We start from the raw sequence: 12,500 nt of genomic DNA on the forward strand, positions 1-12,500 counted from the left end.
TCTCTCTTCCGCTTCTTCTTTCTCCCTCTCCCCTTCTCCTGTTTCCTTCTCCCTCTTCTTCTTCCTCCTCTTATTACTATTACTCTCCCTTCTCTGCTTTTCTTTTCCCTCATTCTCCTTTCATCTCTCTTTTTCCCCTATCTCCTCTCCCCCTTACTCTCATCCTCCCTCTTCCCCTTCTCTTTTCTCCTCCTTTCACCCTTCTCCTGCCTCCCCCTCTTCTCCCCATCTTCCCCTCTTCCTGTCATACACTCGCTCTTCCCCTCCTTTCTCCCTCTTCTTCTCCCCCTCCTCCTTCCTCTTCTCCTCCTTTCTCCCTCTCTTTCTTCCTTTTCCCCTCTTCACTCCTCCCTTCCCCCTCCTACTCTATTCCTCTCCCTCTCCCTCTTCCTCTTCCCTGTCTGCTTCCTGCTTCCTCCCTCTTCCTCTTCCCTTTCTCCTTCCTCCTTTCTCCCTTTCCCTCTTCCTCTTTCCCCTTCCCTTCCTCCTTCTCCCTCTTCCCCTTTCCTTCCTCCTTTCTCCTTCTCCCTCCCCACCTTCTCCTTTATTCCCCCTCCCCCCGTGACTCATCCTTGATTTAATTTCGTCAGCGGTCCCACCTGTAGGCATAACTTGCCGGGGATGGGGGTGGGGGAAGGGTAGGGGGGAAGAGGGAGGAAGGGGAGAGGGAGAGGGAGGGAGTGGGGGAGGGTAGGGGGGAAGAGGAGGAAGGGGAGAAGGGGAGGGAGGGGGAAGGGAGGGGGAAGAGAGAGGAAGGGGAAAGGAAGAGGGAGGGAGTGGGGGAGGGTAGGGGGAAGAGGGAGGAAGGGGAAAGGAAGAGGGAGGGAGTGGGGGAGGGTAGGGGGGAAGAGGGAGGAAGGGGAGAGGGAGTGGGAGAGGGAGAGGGAGAGAGTGGAGGAGGGGGTAGTATTTTCGTGTTCACCTTGTCACAATGTTTGCTGGGGCGGATGAGTCGGTCTGTGTTGGGCGTGAGTCATGGGGATGCCCAGGAAGGGAGAGGGAAAGGGAGAGAGCGAGGAAAGGGAGAGAGGGAGAGAGGAAGAGGGGGGAGGGATGGAAAGAGAGCGGTAGGGAAAGGAGAGGGAGAGAGGGAGAATGGGGAAGGGAGAGGGATGGAAAAGGGGAGGGAGGGAAAATGAAAAGGAGAGAGAGGGGTGGGGTAGGGAAAGGGTGAGAGAGAAAGAGAGAAAGAGAGAGAGAGGAGAGAGAGAGAGAGAGAGTGAGAGTGAGAGTGAGAGAGAGAGAGAGAGAGAGAGAGAGAGAGAGAGAGAGAGAGAGCGAGTGAGAGAGACAGAGACAGAGAACGAGAGAGAGCAAGAACGAGAGAAAAAAAAAGAGAAAGAGAGAGCGAAAGAAAGAAAGAAAGAAAGAGAGAAAGAAAGAAAAAAAGAAAAAGAAAAAAGAAACAAACACATCAATACTAATAGCGATGACAGAAGCATTTTTCCTTTAAATTCTTTACAACGATAACAACAAACAAAATTGTGTCTCCTCCCATTCGTTAGCACAGAAAACGGTAACAAAACACGTGCCACCTAAACTATCCACGTAGACACGATAATCTATAAAGCACCAGTTCAGAAGTACAGGGTTGACATTCAAAAATCCGGCCATCGATAATCCGGCTCCTTCAGATTTCCGGCACTGATTCCGGATCATCATTTCCTCCACAAGTTGAAGCTGATCCTGTAATTATTCAAATTCTGAGGACTATTTTATTCGGTTCAATCCAATTTTTTTACGAAGTCATTTTCTGTTGAATACATACAGCAGCATACATAACCACATAAAAACCCGGCATTTTCGAAAATCCGGCACTCCTCAGGTCCGTCCAGAGGCTGCCGGATTTTTGAACCTCAACCTGTACATAACACCGTGGAGAGGTATCCCCGGGCGCCCAGAGAGAAGGAAGGTGAGTGAAAATGAATGAGACTTTTTTTTGGAATAAAGAGTATGAGGATCTAGGCTACGGATGTTGAAAATGTTGAAAAGGAAAGAGTGAGGGAGTGGGTGAGGGAGAGGGGAATGGAGAGGGTGAGGGAAAGGGAGAGAGGGAGGGAGAGGGTGAAGGAAAGGGTGGGGGATTGGGGGAGGGAGAGGGGAATGGAGAGGGAAAGAGAAAAGGGAGAGGGAAAGGGAGTGGGAATAGGGTAGGAGGGGACGGAAAGAGAGAGGGAGAGGGAAAGGAAGAGAGAGAGAGAGAGAGAGAGAGAGAGAGAGAGAGAGAGAGAGAGAGAGAGAGAGAGAGAGAGAGAGAGAGAGAGAGAGAGAGAGAGAGAGAGAGAGAGACCCCGTGAGAAGAAAGAAGACAGACAGACAGAGAGAGGGAAAGACCTCCTTTTTCACCCCCTCCCACCCCTCTCCTCCTCCTCCCCCCCTACCGCCGCTGATTTATTTCATGTGCGATCGGCGCTGTCTACTTGGGTCGCAAGTCCTCGTCGCCTGAAGTAAAAATATTCGCTGGGGAAGTGACTCAGGCGGAAGGGGTGGGGGGGGGGAGGGAGGGAAGGAGGGGGAGAGGGAGGGAAGGAGGGGGGAGAGGCAGGAAAGGAGGGGGGAGAGGGAGGGAAGGAAGGAGGGGGGGGAGGAGGGAAGGAGGCGGGGAGAGGGAGGGAAGGAGGGGGAAGGGGATGGAAGGGGGGAGGGGGAAGGGGGTAGAGAAGGTGGGGAGTGGGGGAAGGGTTAGGGATGAGGGGAAATGAAGGATTGGGGATGAGGAGGCGGGGAGGGGAAGGGAAGGGAAAGTAAGGGTTGGAGGAAGGGCCGAAGGGGATGGGAGGTGTTGGGGAAGGGGGGGAGGAGGTGTTGGGGTAAGGGAAGGGGTGGAAGGGGGGAAGAGTTGGGGATGGAGATTGGAGAAGGGAGAAAGGGGTTGGGGAAGGGTGACGATGATGAGGAAAATGAAGTTGATAGTGATGATGATGATGAGAAGGAAGTTGATAGTGATGATGATGATGATGATGATTATAATGATAATGATACTTATGATTCGTTTAATAAGGGTGATAGGGAGGATAATCAAAAGGGTGACGAAGAAGAAGGGAGGAAGAGAGGAAGGATCCAGAAGGGCGAAGGGAGGGGAAGGGAGGGGAAGGGAGACACCAAAGGGGAAGAGTGCGAAGGAGGGGAGTAAGGGTGGGGAAGGCAAAGGGGGTAAGGGAGACCAAGGGAGGGAGATCAGAAAGGGAGGAATGGGGAGAGAAGGAAGGGGAAGGGAGGGAGGGGAGAGGGGAGGGAGGGGAGAGGGGAGGGAGGAAGGGAAAGAGTGAAATGTGAGAAAGGAGAAAGGGGGGAGGATATACCAAAGGGGGATAGAGTAAAGGGAAGGGAGGGGGGGGAGGGGGAGACCAAGGGAGGGGATAGAACCTTCTCAAGGTTAGGGAAGAAGACAGCTCATCGAAAAAAAAAAAAAAAAGTTGATTCACATTTTGTTTACATTTTTTTGGGTAAGAGGAATGTTTATTGGTATCGGTTGCCATTTCCTTTTGGAAAGATTATTTTGAATATCATTATCATCATTACTACTATTGTTGTTATTACTATTATTATTATTGTTGTTGTTATAACTATTATCATTATTATTGTTGTTTTTTATTGTATTATTATCATCATTATTATCATAATTATAATTTTTGTTATAATCATTATTGCCGTTGTTATCATTTATTGTCAACTTTGCCATCATCACTAATTTTATCATCACTATTACTGTTTCTTTTATCACTGATTGTGTGCATCTGTGTGTAAGTAACTGCACGTATGTCATCGCTTGTTTATCGGCGTTTCGCTCCAAATGTAATCGGAGACTCTCTCTCTCTCTCTCTCTCTTTCTTTATTTCTCTCTCTCTCTCTCTCTTACTGTCTCCCTTCTTCCTCTCTTGTTCTCTCTTTCGGTATGTCTGTCTGTCTATCTGTCTGTCTGCCTATCTATCTATTTATCTATCTGTCTGTCTTAGTCTCACACATACACTCAATCTCTCTCTCTCTCTCTCTCTTTCGTTCTCTCTGTCTGCCTCTCTTCCCCCATTCATTTGCTTATCCCCCTCTCTCCTTCTCTCTCTCTCTCTCACTCTCATTGTCTTTCCTTTCACTCTCCCTTTCCTCTTCTCTCTTTCATCCCCTCTCCCTTATCATCCTTTCCCCCCTTTCCCCTATTCCTCTCTTTCTCTTTCCCTCGTCATCTCCCTCTCTTTTTCCTCTTCACCACCTCCTGTTTCCCCTTTTAACTTCTCTCTCTTTTCTCTTCAACACTCTTTCACCTTATCTTCCGTATCCCCCCTCCTCCTACTTCTATTTCTTCTCCTTCCACTTACTCTTTCTCTTTCTATCCTCATCCTTATTCTCTGCCTTTTCTCTAACCTTTCTCTATTCTCCTTCACCCACACCTCCTCTTTTTTCCCCCTCTTCTCTTCCCCATCTCTCCTCCACCTCTTCTCTCTTCTCTATTCAGTCCCTCTCTCTGTTTACTTGCGTTCCTCACCCTTTTCCCTCCCTCCCTCCTTTTCTCTCTCCTTTTCTCTCATTCCGTCTCTCGTTCCTTCTCTCTCTCTCTCTCTCTCTCTCTCTCTTTCTCTTCTCTCTCTCTCTCTCCCTCACCTCACTCTCTCCCTCACCTCACTCTCTCCCTCACCTCACTCTCTCCCTCACCCTCCCTCTCCTCACCCTCTCCCTCACCCGCCCTCTCCTCCTCCCCCCCTCCGCCCTCCTCCCTCTCTCCCTCCTCCTCCGTCTCCTCCTCCCTCTACCCCCACCCCACCCCTACAGAAAAAAAAGAAAAGAAAAAAGAAAAAAAAAATTATTTGCGCGGCGGAAATAGTCTCATAGAAATGCAAGAGACGGAAGGTAAGGTCCCCACCAAGTCGCCAGTGACGTAATCGAATTCAGCGAGACACGAACGCGAAGTTATGCGAACGCCAGGAAGTGTCCGGATCCGTGCAGAGAAGACTTCAAAGGCGGTTTTTTGTAGTGCGTAAACATCTCGCGGATTTTCCTCCCCTCCGCCTTGCGGGAGAAAGCGAGACAGTTGTCGGCGTGATAGGGAGGACTGAGGGAGATGAGAGGGAGGAAGGGAAGAAGGTGGAGGAATGAGGGAAGAAGATGGGAGGGAGGGAGGGAGGGAGGGGAGGGAGGGAGGGAGGGGGAGGGAGAGGGAGGGAGGGAGAGAGGGAGAGAGAGGGAGGGAGGGAGGGAGGGAGGGAAGGAAGGAAGGAGGGAGAGAGAGAGAGAGAATATCAGAAGGAAGGGAAAGAAAAAGAAAACACAAGAAAAAGATAAAAAAAAAAAAAAAAAAAGAAAAAAGAAAAATAGAGAAAAATCAGATCCAACACCTCAACGAAAACGGAACTTTTAAGGGGAGACATAAACAAATTGGACGAAAGCTTTGCTATCCGAAACCTCCCTTTGGTGTAATAGGATACCAAATAGAAAAAAAAGAATAAACAAACTCAAACAACCATTACAAAGGAAAGAATAAAAGAAAGCAAATTATTATCATTATCATTATATTTTTTTATCGTAAATATCTGGAAAAGGACCAGCCCCCCCATGGATACATTATATATTTAAAGACTCCAACGCACTAAATACAATCTACATATTTTTTTCGCTTTCCCACCAAAGGAATAAAAACACGGAGATGACAAAATGAATTATGCGGAAACAACAAAGGTAAACATTACTTCATTTGAACGAGAGACAGGCAGACAGGCTATAATTAGGACAGAGAATAAGAGAGAGAAAAAGAGAGAGGAGAGAGAATGAGAGGAGGAGAGAGAGAGAGAGAAAGAGAGGAGAGAGGGAGAGAGGAGAGAGAGAGAGAGAGAGAGAGAGAGGAGAGAGAGAGAGAGAGAGAGAGAGGAGAAGAGAGAAGAGAGAGAGGAGAGAGAGAGGGGAGAGAGAGAGAGAAGAGAGAGAGAGAGAGATGAGAGAGAGAAAAAGAGAGAGAGAGAGAGAGAAAGAGACTGAGAGAGAGAGAAAGAGAATGAGAGAGAGAAAGAGAAAAGAGAGAGAGAGAGAGAGAGAGAGAGAGAGAGAGAGAGAGAGAGAGAGTACTCATGATACAGTGTACACACGTACTAGATGGTTGCACCCTCATGTTCATTTTTAAACAGGAAACTCGTGATTCATTCAAGTTCAAGATACTTTACTTTGTGTCAAATTCAAGAGATGACCAACAGTGGCAACAGTGACCTCTCTCTCCCTCTCCTCTCCTCTCTATCTATTTATCTACTTATCTTTCTTTCTTTCTCCTTTCCTTTTCTTCTCTTCCCTCCTTTTTTTCTTTCTCTCACTCCCTCTCTCTTTTTCTCTCCTTGCTCCACTCTTCTCTCTTTCCCTACCTTCCCTCTTTCTCTTTCTCTCCCTTCTTCCCACACCACTCTCTCTTTTTCTTTCCCCTCTTCATTCTCTTTCTCTCCCTCATTTTCTTCTTCCCACCTATTTTTCTTGTTTCTTTTTATCGCCATTCTTCCCACTCTCTCTCTCCGTGCCCCTTCTCCTTCTCTGTCTCTCTTTTTTCTCTCTTCTCTCTCTCCACCCTTTTTCCTCTCTCTCTTTCTCACCCTTCTTCCCTCTTTCTCAATTTTCCTTCCACCCTGTATCCTACCCTCTCTCCCTCCCTTCTCCCTCTCTCTTTCTCTCCCTCTCCCCCTCCCATCCTTCCGCCTCCTTCCCCTCTCTCTCTTTCTCTTCCTCTCTCCCTTCCTTTTAACCTGATCCCTCTTCTTATTCTTTCTTATTCACACATTTTCCTCTTCGTATTTTTTTCCTTTCTCATTTCATATCTTCTCTCTCCCTCCCTTCCTCCCTCTCTCCTTCCCTTTCCTCCTACCCTCATCCCCCCCACTCTTTATCTTCCTCACTTCTTCCTCTCTTACGACCCTTTCTATGGACCCGAACGCATTCTTCTCTTGCGAATACGTAATAAGAAAAACAGATAAAAGTGGCTTTGGCTTCCGCCTCAGGACAGGAATAGAGGAAAACCCAACACCACGAAGTTGCAAAAAAGAAAAGGAAATAAGAAAAGGAAGAATAAACAGGAAGAATTTTGGACGTGTCTGCATTTAAGCACAAAATTGTCTGTCTTTCTGTCTGTTTGTTTGTCTGTCTATGTATATACAGAGGCATAGATAGACAGACAGACACACACGCGCGCACGGACACGCATGAGCATACGCACATGTACACGCACACGCACGCACATACATACACTCGCATATATTATTTATCACCCCACCATCTATCACCTTGGGCTGATAAGCAGAACCATGCATGTGTAGGTAATCTATCTATATCATTATTGTTTATATTATTATCATTATTATTATTATTGTCATTATTATTACTATTATTTTTATTATTATCATTATTATTATTATTTTGATCATTATTATTATTACTATTATTACTATTGTTGTTGTTGTTGCTGTTGTTATCTTGTTTTGTTATCTTATTATTGCTATTATCATCATTCTTTTACTTTCATTATCTTTATTACTATTGTCATTATCCTCATTACTATTATTATTATTATTTTTATCATCATTATTATTATCGTTATCGTCATCATTATTATTATTGTTATTTTTTACCTTTATTATCATTATCACTATTATCTTTATTATCTAATCTTATTTATTTATCTATTTATTGTCTTGCCTAATATCTCTCATTCGTTATTTAATGATTTCTATTTTTCTTCTTAGTCTATCGTGGAAATTGTTATCATTATCTTATTTACTTATTTATTTATTTATATTTATATTTATTATTTATATTTATATTTATTTTCGTGGCCACCAATACAATGCAATACAGTTTCTTCACTGAGACTTAAACCTTTTATTATTATTATTATTATTATTATTATTATTATTATCATTATTACTATTATTTTTTTTTTTTTATGAACTGCGTATTCTTTATTAACATTATTCTTTCTCTGTTTCATTTATTTTTATGATTTGTGTATACTTGGGTCGCCAGGTATTGTGAAAATGTCTAAACTGAGTGGCCTTTACAAATACGAAATCGCTGAGACATTTAGGAAACTTCCCGAAGACAAACAAACAAACAAACAAAAACAAACGAATCTCGTGAGAAAGAAAGAAACAAAGAAAAAAAATTCAAAAGCAGAAAAAAATTAATGTTATTTTAACTCGTGGAATTTCTGGAGGAATTTGCATATTTTAATAGAATAATAGATAAACAAACACATAAATAAATGGCATTTTGCTCACTGAATTTTTCACACATAAAAACTAATTAGATGAATGAATAAATATATGAATAACAGGCATTTTTACTCATATTTTTTTCTGGAGTCATGTATATATTTAAAAAAAAAGTTTCTATATTATACAAAGGTAATCTAAATAAAAGTGGTTGAAGGAATAATAAAAGAAAAGATATCTTATCAAAGTAACAATATGCTATATCATCGTATCACTGTAGCAATAGATATAATAGATAACTGTAATAGATAGTAATAGTAATAAAAAGTGAAAGATGACATAGTAATGGAGACCTAATAGATACCCCCTTATCAATGTGCAGGGTATATGCAGTTGATTCAACACGAGATACTTAAGTGAAAATCTTTAGTCTTAAACAAGGCTGGTAGTCAAATGGCTACTAATCCTCAAAAAAAAAAAATATATATATATAGCAGTTTATTTATACATAACATGATTACAAAGCCCACGTGACGCATTGTATAAACTGTCTATTACAACGTAATGAAGAGAGTAGCTGATTCATATCTTACATAATTGCACAGTACAGATCACTGATTGTGTAATTGTACATCTAAAAGATTCTATAAATTGCATTGCAAGTGAATTACGTATAACAGCAATTGCTTGTTCATTTATAACATCGGTCATCTTAATTAAAATGTTTTGTAAATACTTCAAAACGGTTGTCAGATACTCAATCTGCAAAGCGGATTCTTAACTTATCTGTCTATATTATCATTGTTCCGGTTCAATTACTGTCTCTTGTTGCATAATATCTCTTCAATTTTCGATAGGGTTTGGTCCAAACTACAATTTCTTGGCCCACAATCCTTAATCAATGTTTACGTTGCAAATTATTTTTATTCCATGATATTTCCTACCCTCCCCCCAAGTGACAATCTTATGTTCTGTAAACCCACCTTAAATCTTCGACGGTAAAAAAAAATGATAATAATAGAGATACCGACAACAATAATGATAATACTAACAGCAATAATCATAATAATGATAACAGCAACAATAATAACAATAATGTTGAGGTGAGGTTACGAGTATGCTGACCTGCGAATGCACTGGCTTGGAAATATGCTACCTTGTGTGTTGGGTTACACAATCACCTCCCCCCGCCTCTGTCTGTCGGTCTATTTCTCTGTCTGCATGTCTGTCTCTCTCTCACTGTGTGTGTGTGGGAGTGTCTGTCTCTCTCACTCACATGAATATTCACACATTGCAAGTAGAACAACGAAGGGAAGTATAAGAAAACACACGAATATGTCGAAGGCCTTTTCACGTTTACTGCTTCATCAGGGCATATAAGACTAGAGCTACATAGGTATATATTCATGTACTAGGCGGTCAGGTCACGTCGGTAATCAGGTGTCGACGACCTTGGCTAGTTCGTGGCTCCCTGTTGCGGCGTTGAAGTTGTTAATTGTGTGTATGAACGCCGCTTCCAACATCTTCCTTTGTCGTGGGGGCAGACCTTGTTTACTGATGGAGGCCTGGGACCACTTCGAGAGATTGCCGTCGGAGTCGACGTGAACAACGAAGGCGCTCCTCTTGTCGTGTCGTCGGAGGGCGCTGCGGTGCTGGTCGAGACGTTGTTCATGGAGGCCACGTTCTGTTTCGCCTATGTATACCTTATCGCAGCCACCACAAGGTATGCTATACACCTGGCTGCGAGGTCTGGTAGAAGAGGCGTTCATACAGACAACTAATAACTTCAACAGGGAGCCACGAACTAGCCAAGGTCGTCGCACACCTGATCACCGACGTGACCTGACCGCCTAATACATGTATACATACACGTTTATGTAGCTCTAGTCTTATATGCCCTGATGAAGCAATAAAAGCGAAAAGGCCTTCGGCATATTCGTGTGTTTTCTTCTACTTCCCTTCGTTGTTCTACTTGCAATTTGTTCGACATGAATTCCACACACATATAAGGATATGCATATCTGTCTGACAGATTTACATTTATCTATCTATCTGTTCGGTAGATATGCATGTCTAGACTGATAGCTATGTATTTATTTCTGTGTTTATGCATCTCCGTATAAGGAATATTTATTTAACCGGCCAAAAGTCATGAGTGCACAGGAGAAAGGACGTAAGACCATTTTTATATTGAAAAATTAAAATTAAGAAAGAAAAAAATGGGTATTTATAATTTCCATCTGAAGGAAAAATTAAACAAAGGAATATAGACACACACACACAGGATTGTCAGGAATGGCATCCAATCAGGTAAGGATGAGTGCCAAACAACCTCTCAATAATTAATTAACTGAGAGAGGCTTAAGTCCTGCAATGGAATGAATGGTTCTTGAATAATGCTAATGATGATAATAATCATAACAATAATAATGGTAGTAATAATGATAATAATAATGATGATGATGATAATAATAATAATAATAATAATAATAATAATAATAATAATAATAATAATAATAATAATAATAATAATAATAATAACAACAACAATGATAGTAATGATAATAACAATATGATAATGATAACAGTAAAATAATAATGATAATAATAATACCAACATCAATATAATATCAATAACTATGATAAAGACAACAACGGTAATAAAAACAATAAAAAATAACAACAACAATAATAAGATTACATAAATACCCCTCCCCCAAAAAAGAGTAAGGTTAGATAAAAACAAAAACAAAACAAACAAACAAACAAAAAGAAGTAAGATCAGAGAAAAATCACACAAAGACAAAACAAACAAACAAATACAAAAGAATATAAGATAAAAATCACACACAAAACAAAACAAAAAAACAAAAAATAGAGAAAAAATCACCCCAAAACAAAGAAAGAAAGAAAGAAAGAAAAAAAAAAACGGCATTTACTCTGCTGTTGGACACGGGAATGTCTCACCGTCTGGCTCATGACTCAAAAAACAAAACAGAAAAAACAAACAAACAAATAGAAATATTAGAGAAAAAACATCCCAAAACAAAACAAACACACAAACAAAAAAAAGGATTTACTCTGCCCTTGGACACGGGAATGTCTCACCGTCTGGCTCATGACTCATCTCTCGCAGGACATTCTAGTGAATATATAGACCCTGGTGACGTCATTGCATAAGGTGGTTGTAGATACGAGGAATGTGATTGTAGATTCTGTTGTTGTTGTTTTCGTTGGTTATTTTGGTCTGGGTTGTGGAAAATGATGTGCTCTGGTGTGTTTTGTATTTTTATTTTTTATTTATTTATTTATTATCATTATTTTTTTTTAAGTTCTGGTAATAGGTTTGTGGGAATTTTTTGGTTCGTATTATGGTGATTTTGTTATTGTCATTATTCTTATTATTATTACATCTTCGCTATCATTATCAGCGTTATTATTATCATCATTATGATTATTATCAACATCATCATTATCAACATCATTATCATTTATCATAACTATTATTACTGTTATCATTACTACAACTACTGATATTATAAAATTATCATTATTATTATCAGTATTATAATTATCACCATAATCATTGTATCACTTTTACCATGATCATCGTTATCATTATTGATATAATATCATATTATTATGATTATCATCATTATTATGTCATTACTCTCATTATATCATTATCACCATTTTTCATTTTCATCATAATTCTAATTAACAAATAAAACAATAATTATCATATATTCATAATCACTTCAATTATCCTTGATATCATCATTTCAATAATAATAATAAAAAAACCAAGAAAATATTTATTCTCATTTTCTCATTTATATTATTTTCCTTTTCATTTCCATTTCTCTTTCCCTTCCCTTTCCCCTTCTTTTATTCCTTTTTCCTCCCTTCCTTCTTCCTTTTCCTTTTCTTCTTCTTAATTATTCATATATACTTTTCTTTTTTTTCTTTATCTTTCCTTTTTTTTCCTTTCCCTTTCCCCTTCCCCTTCTTGTTCTCCTCCCCCCCCCTTTTCTCCCCCTCCCTAAACACCCCAGCCCCAACCCTCCCCCAACCCCCCCCCTCCCCCACCATTTAGGAAACTATCTCTCCTTCTCATCTTAAACATTGTCAATCACCGTTACTAATTAACAACATGGACAATGCCCATCAAGCTCTAATTAACAGCCGGAGGTGTGCTAATTAACTGCTAGGAATTAACGAGAGTTCTCTAAATAACTTTCAAGCCTTCAACAGTGACGGAATTAGGAGAGGGGGAGGGGGAGGGGGAAGGGGGATTTCTGTTAATTAATCACAAACCGGTTATTCTCT

This window comes from Penaeus monodon, chromosome 39 (genome assembly GCF_015228065.2).
Source record: "Penaeus monodon isolate SGIC_2016 chromosome 39, NSTDA_Pmon_1, whole genome shotgun sequence".
NCBI classification, from domain to species: Eukaryota; Metazoa; Arthropoda; class Malacostraca; order Decapoda; family Penaeidae; genus Penaeus; species Penaeus monodon.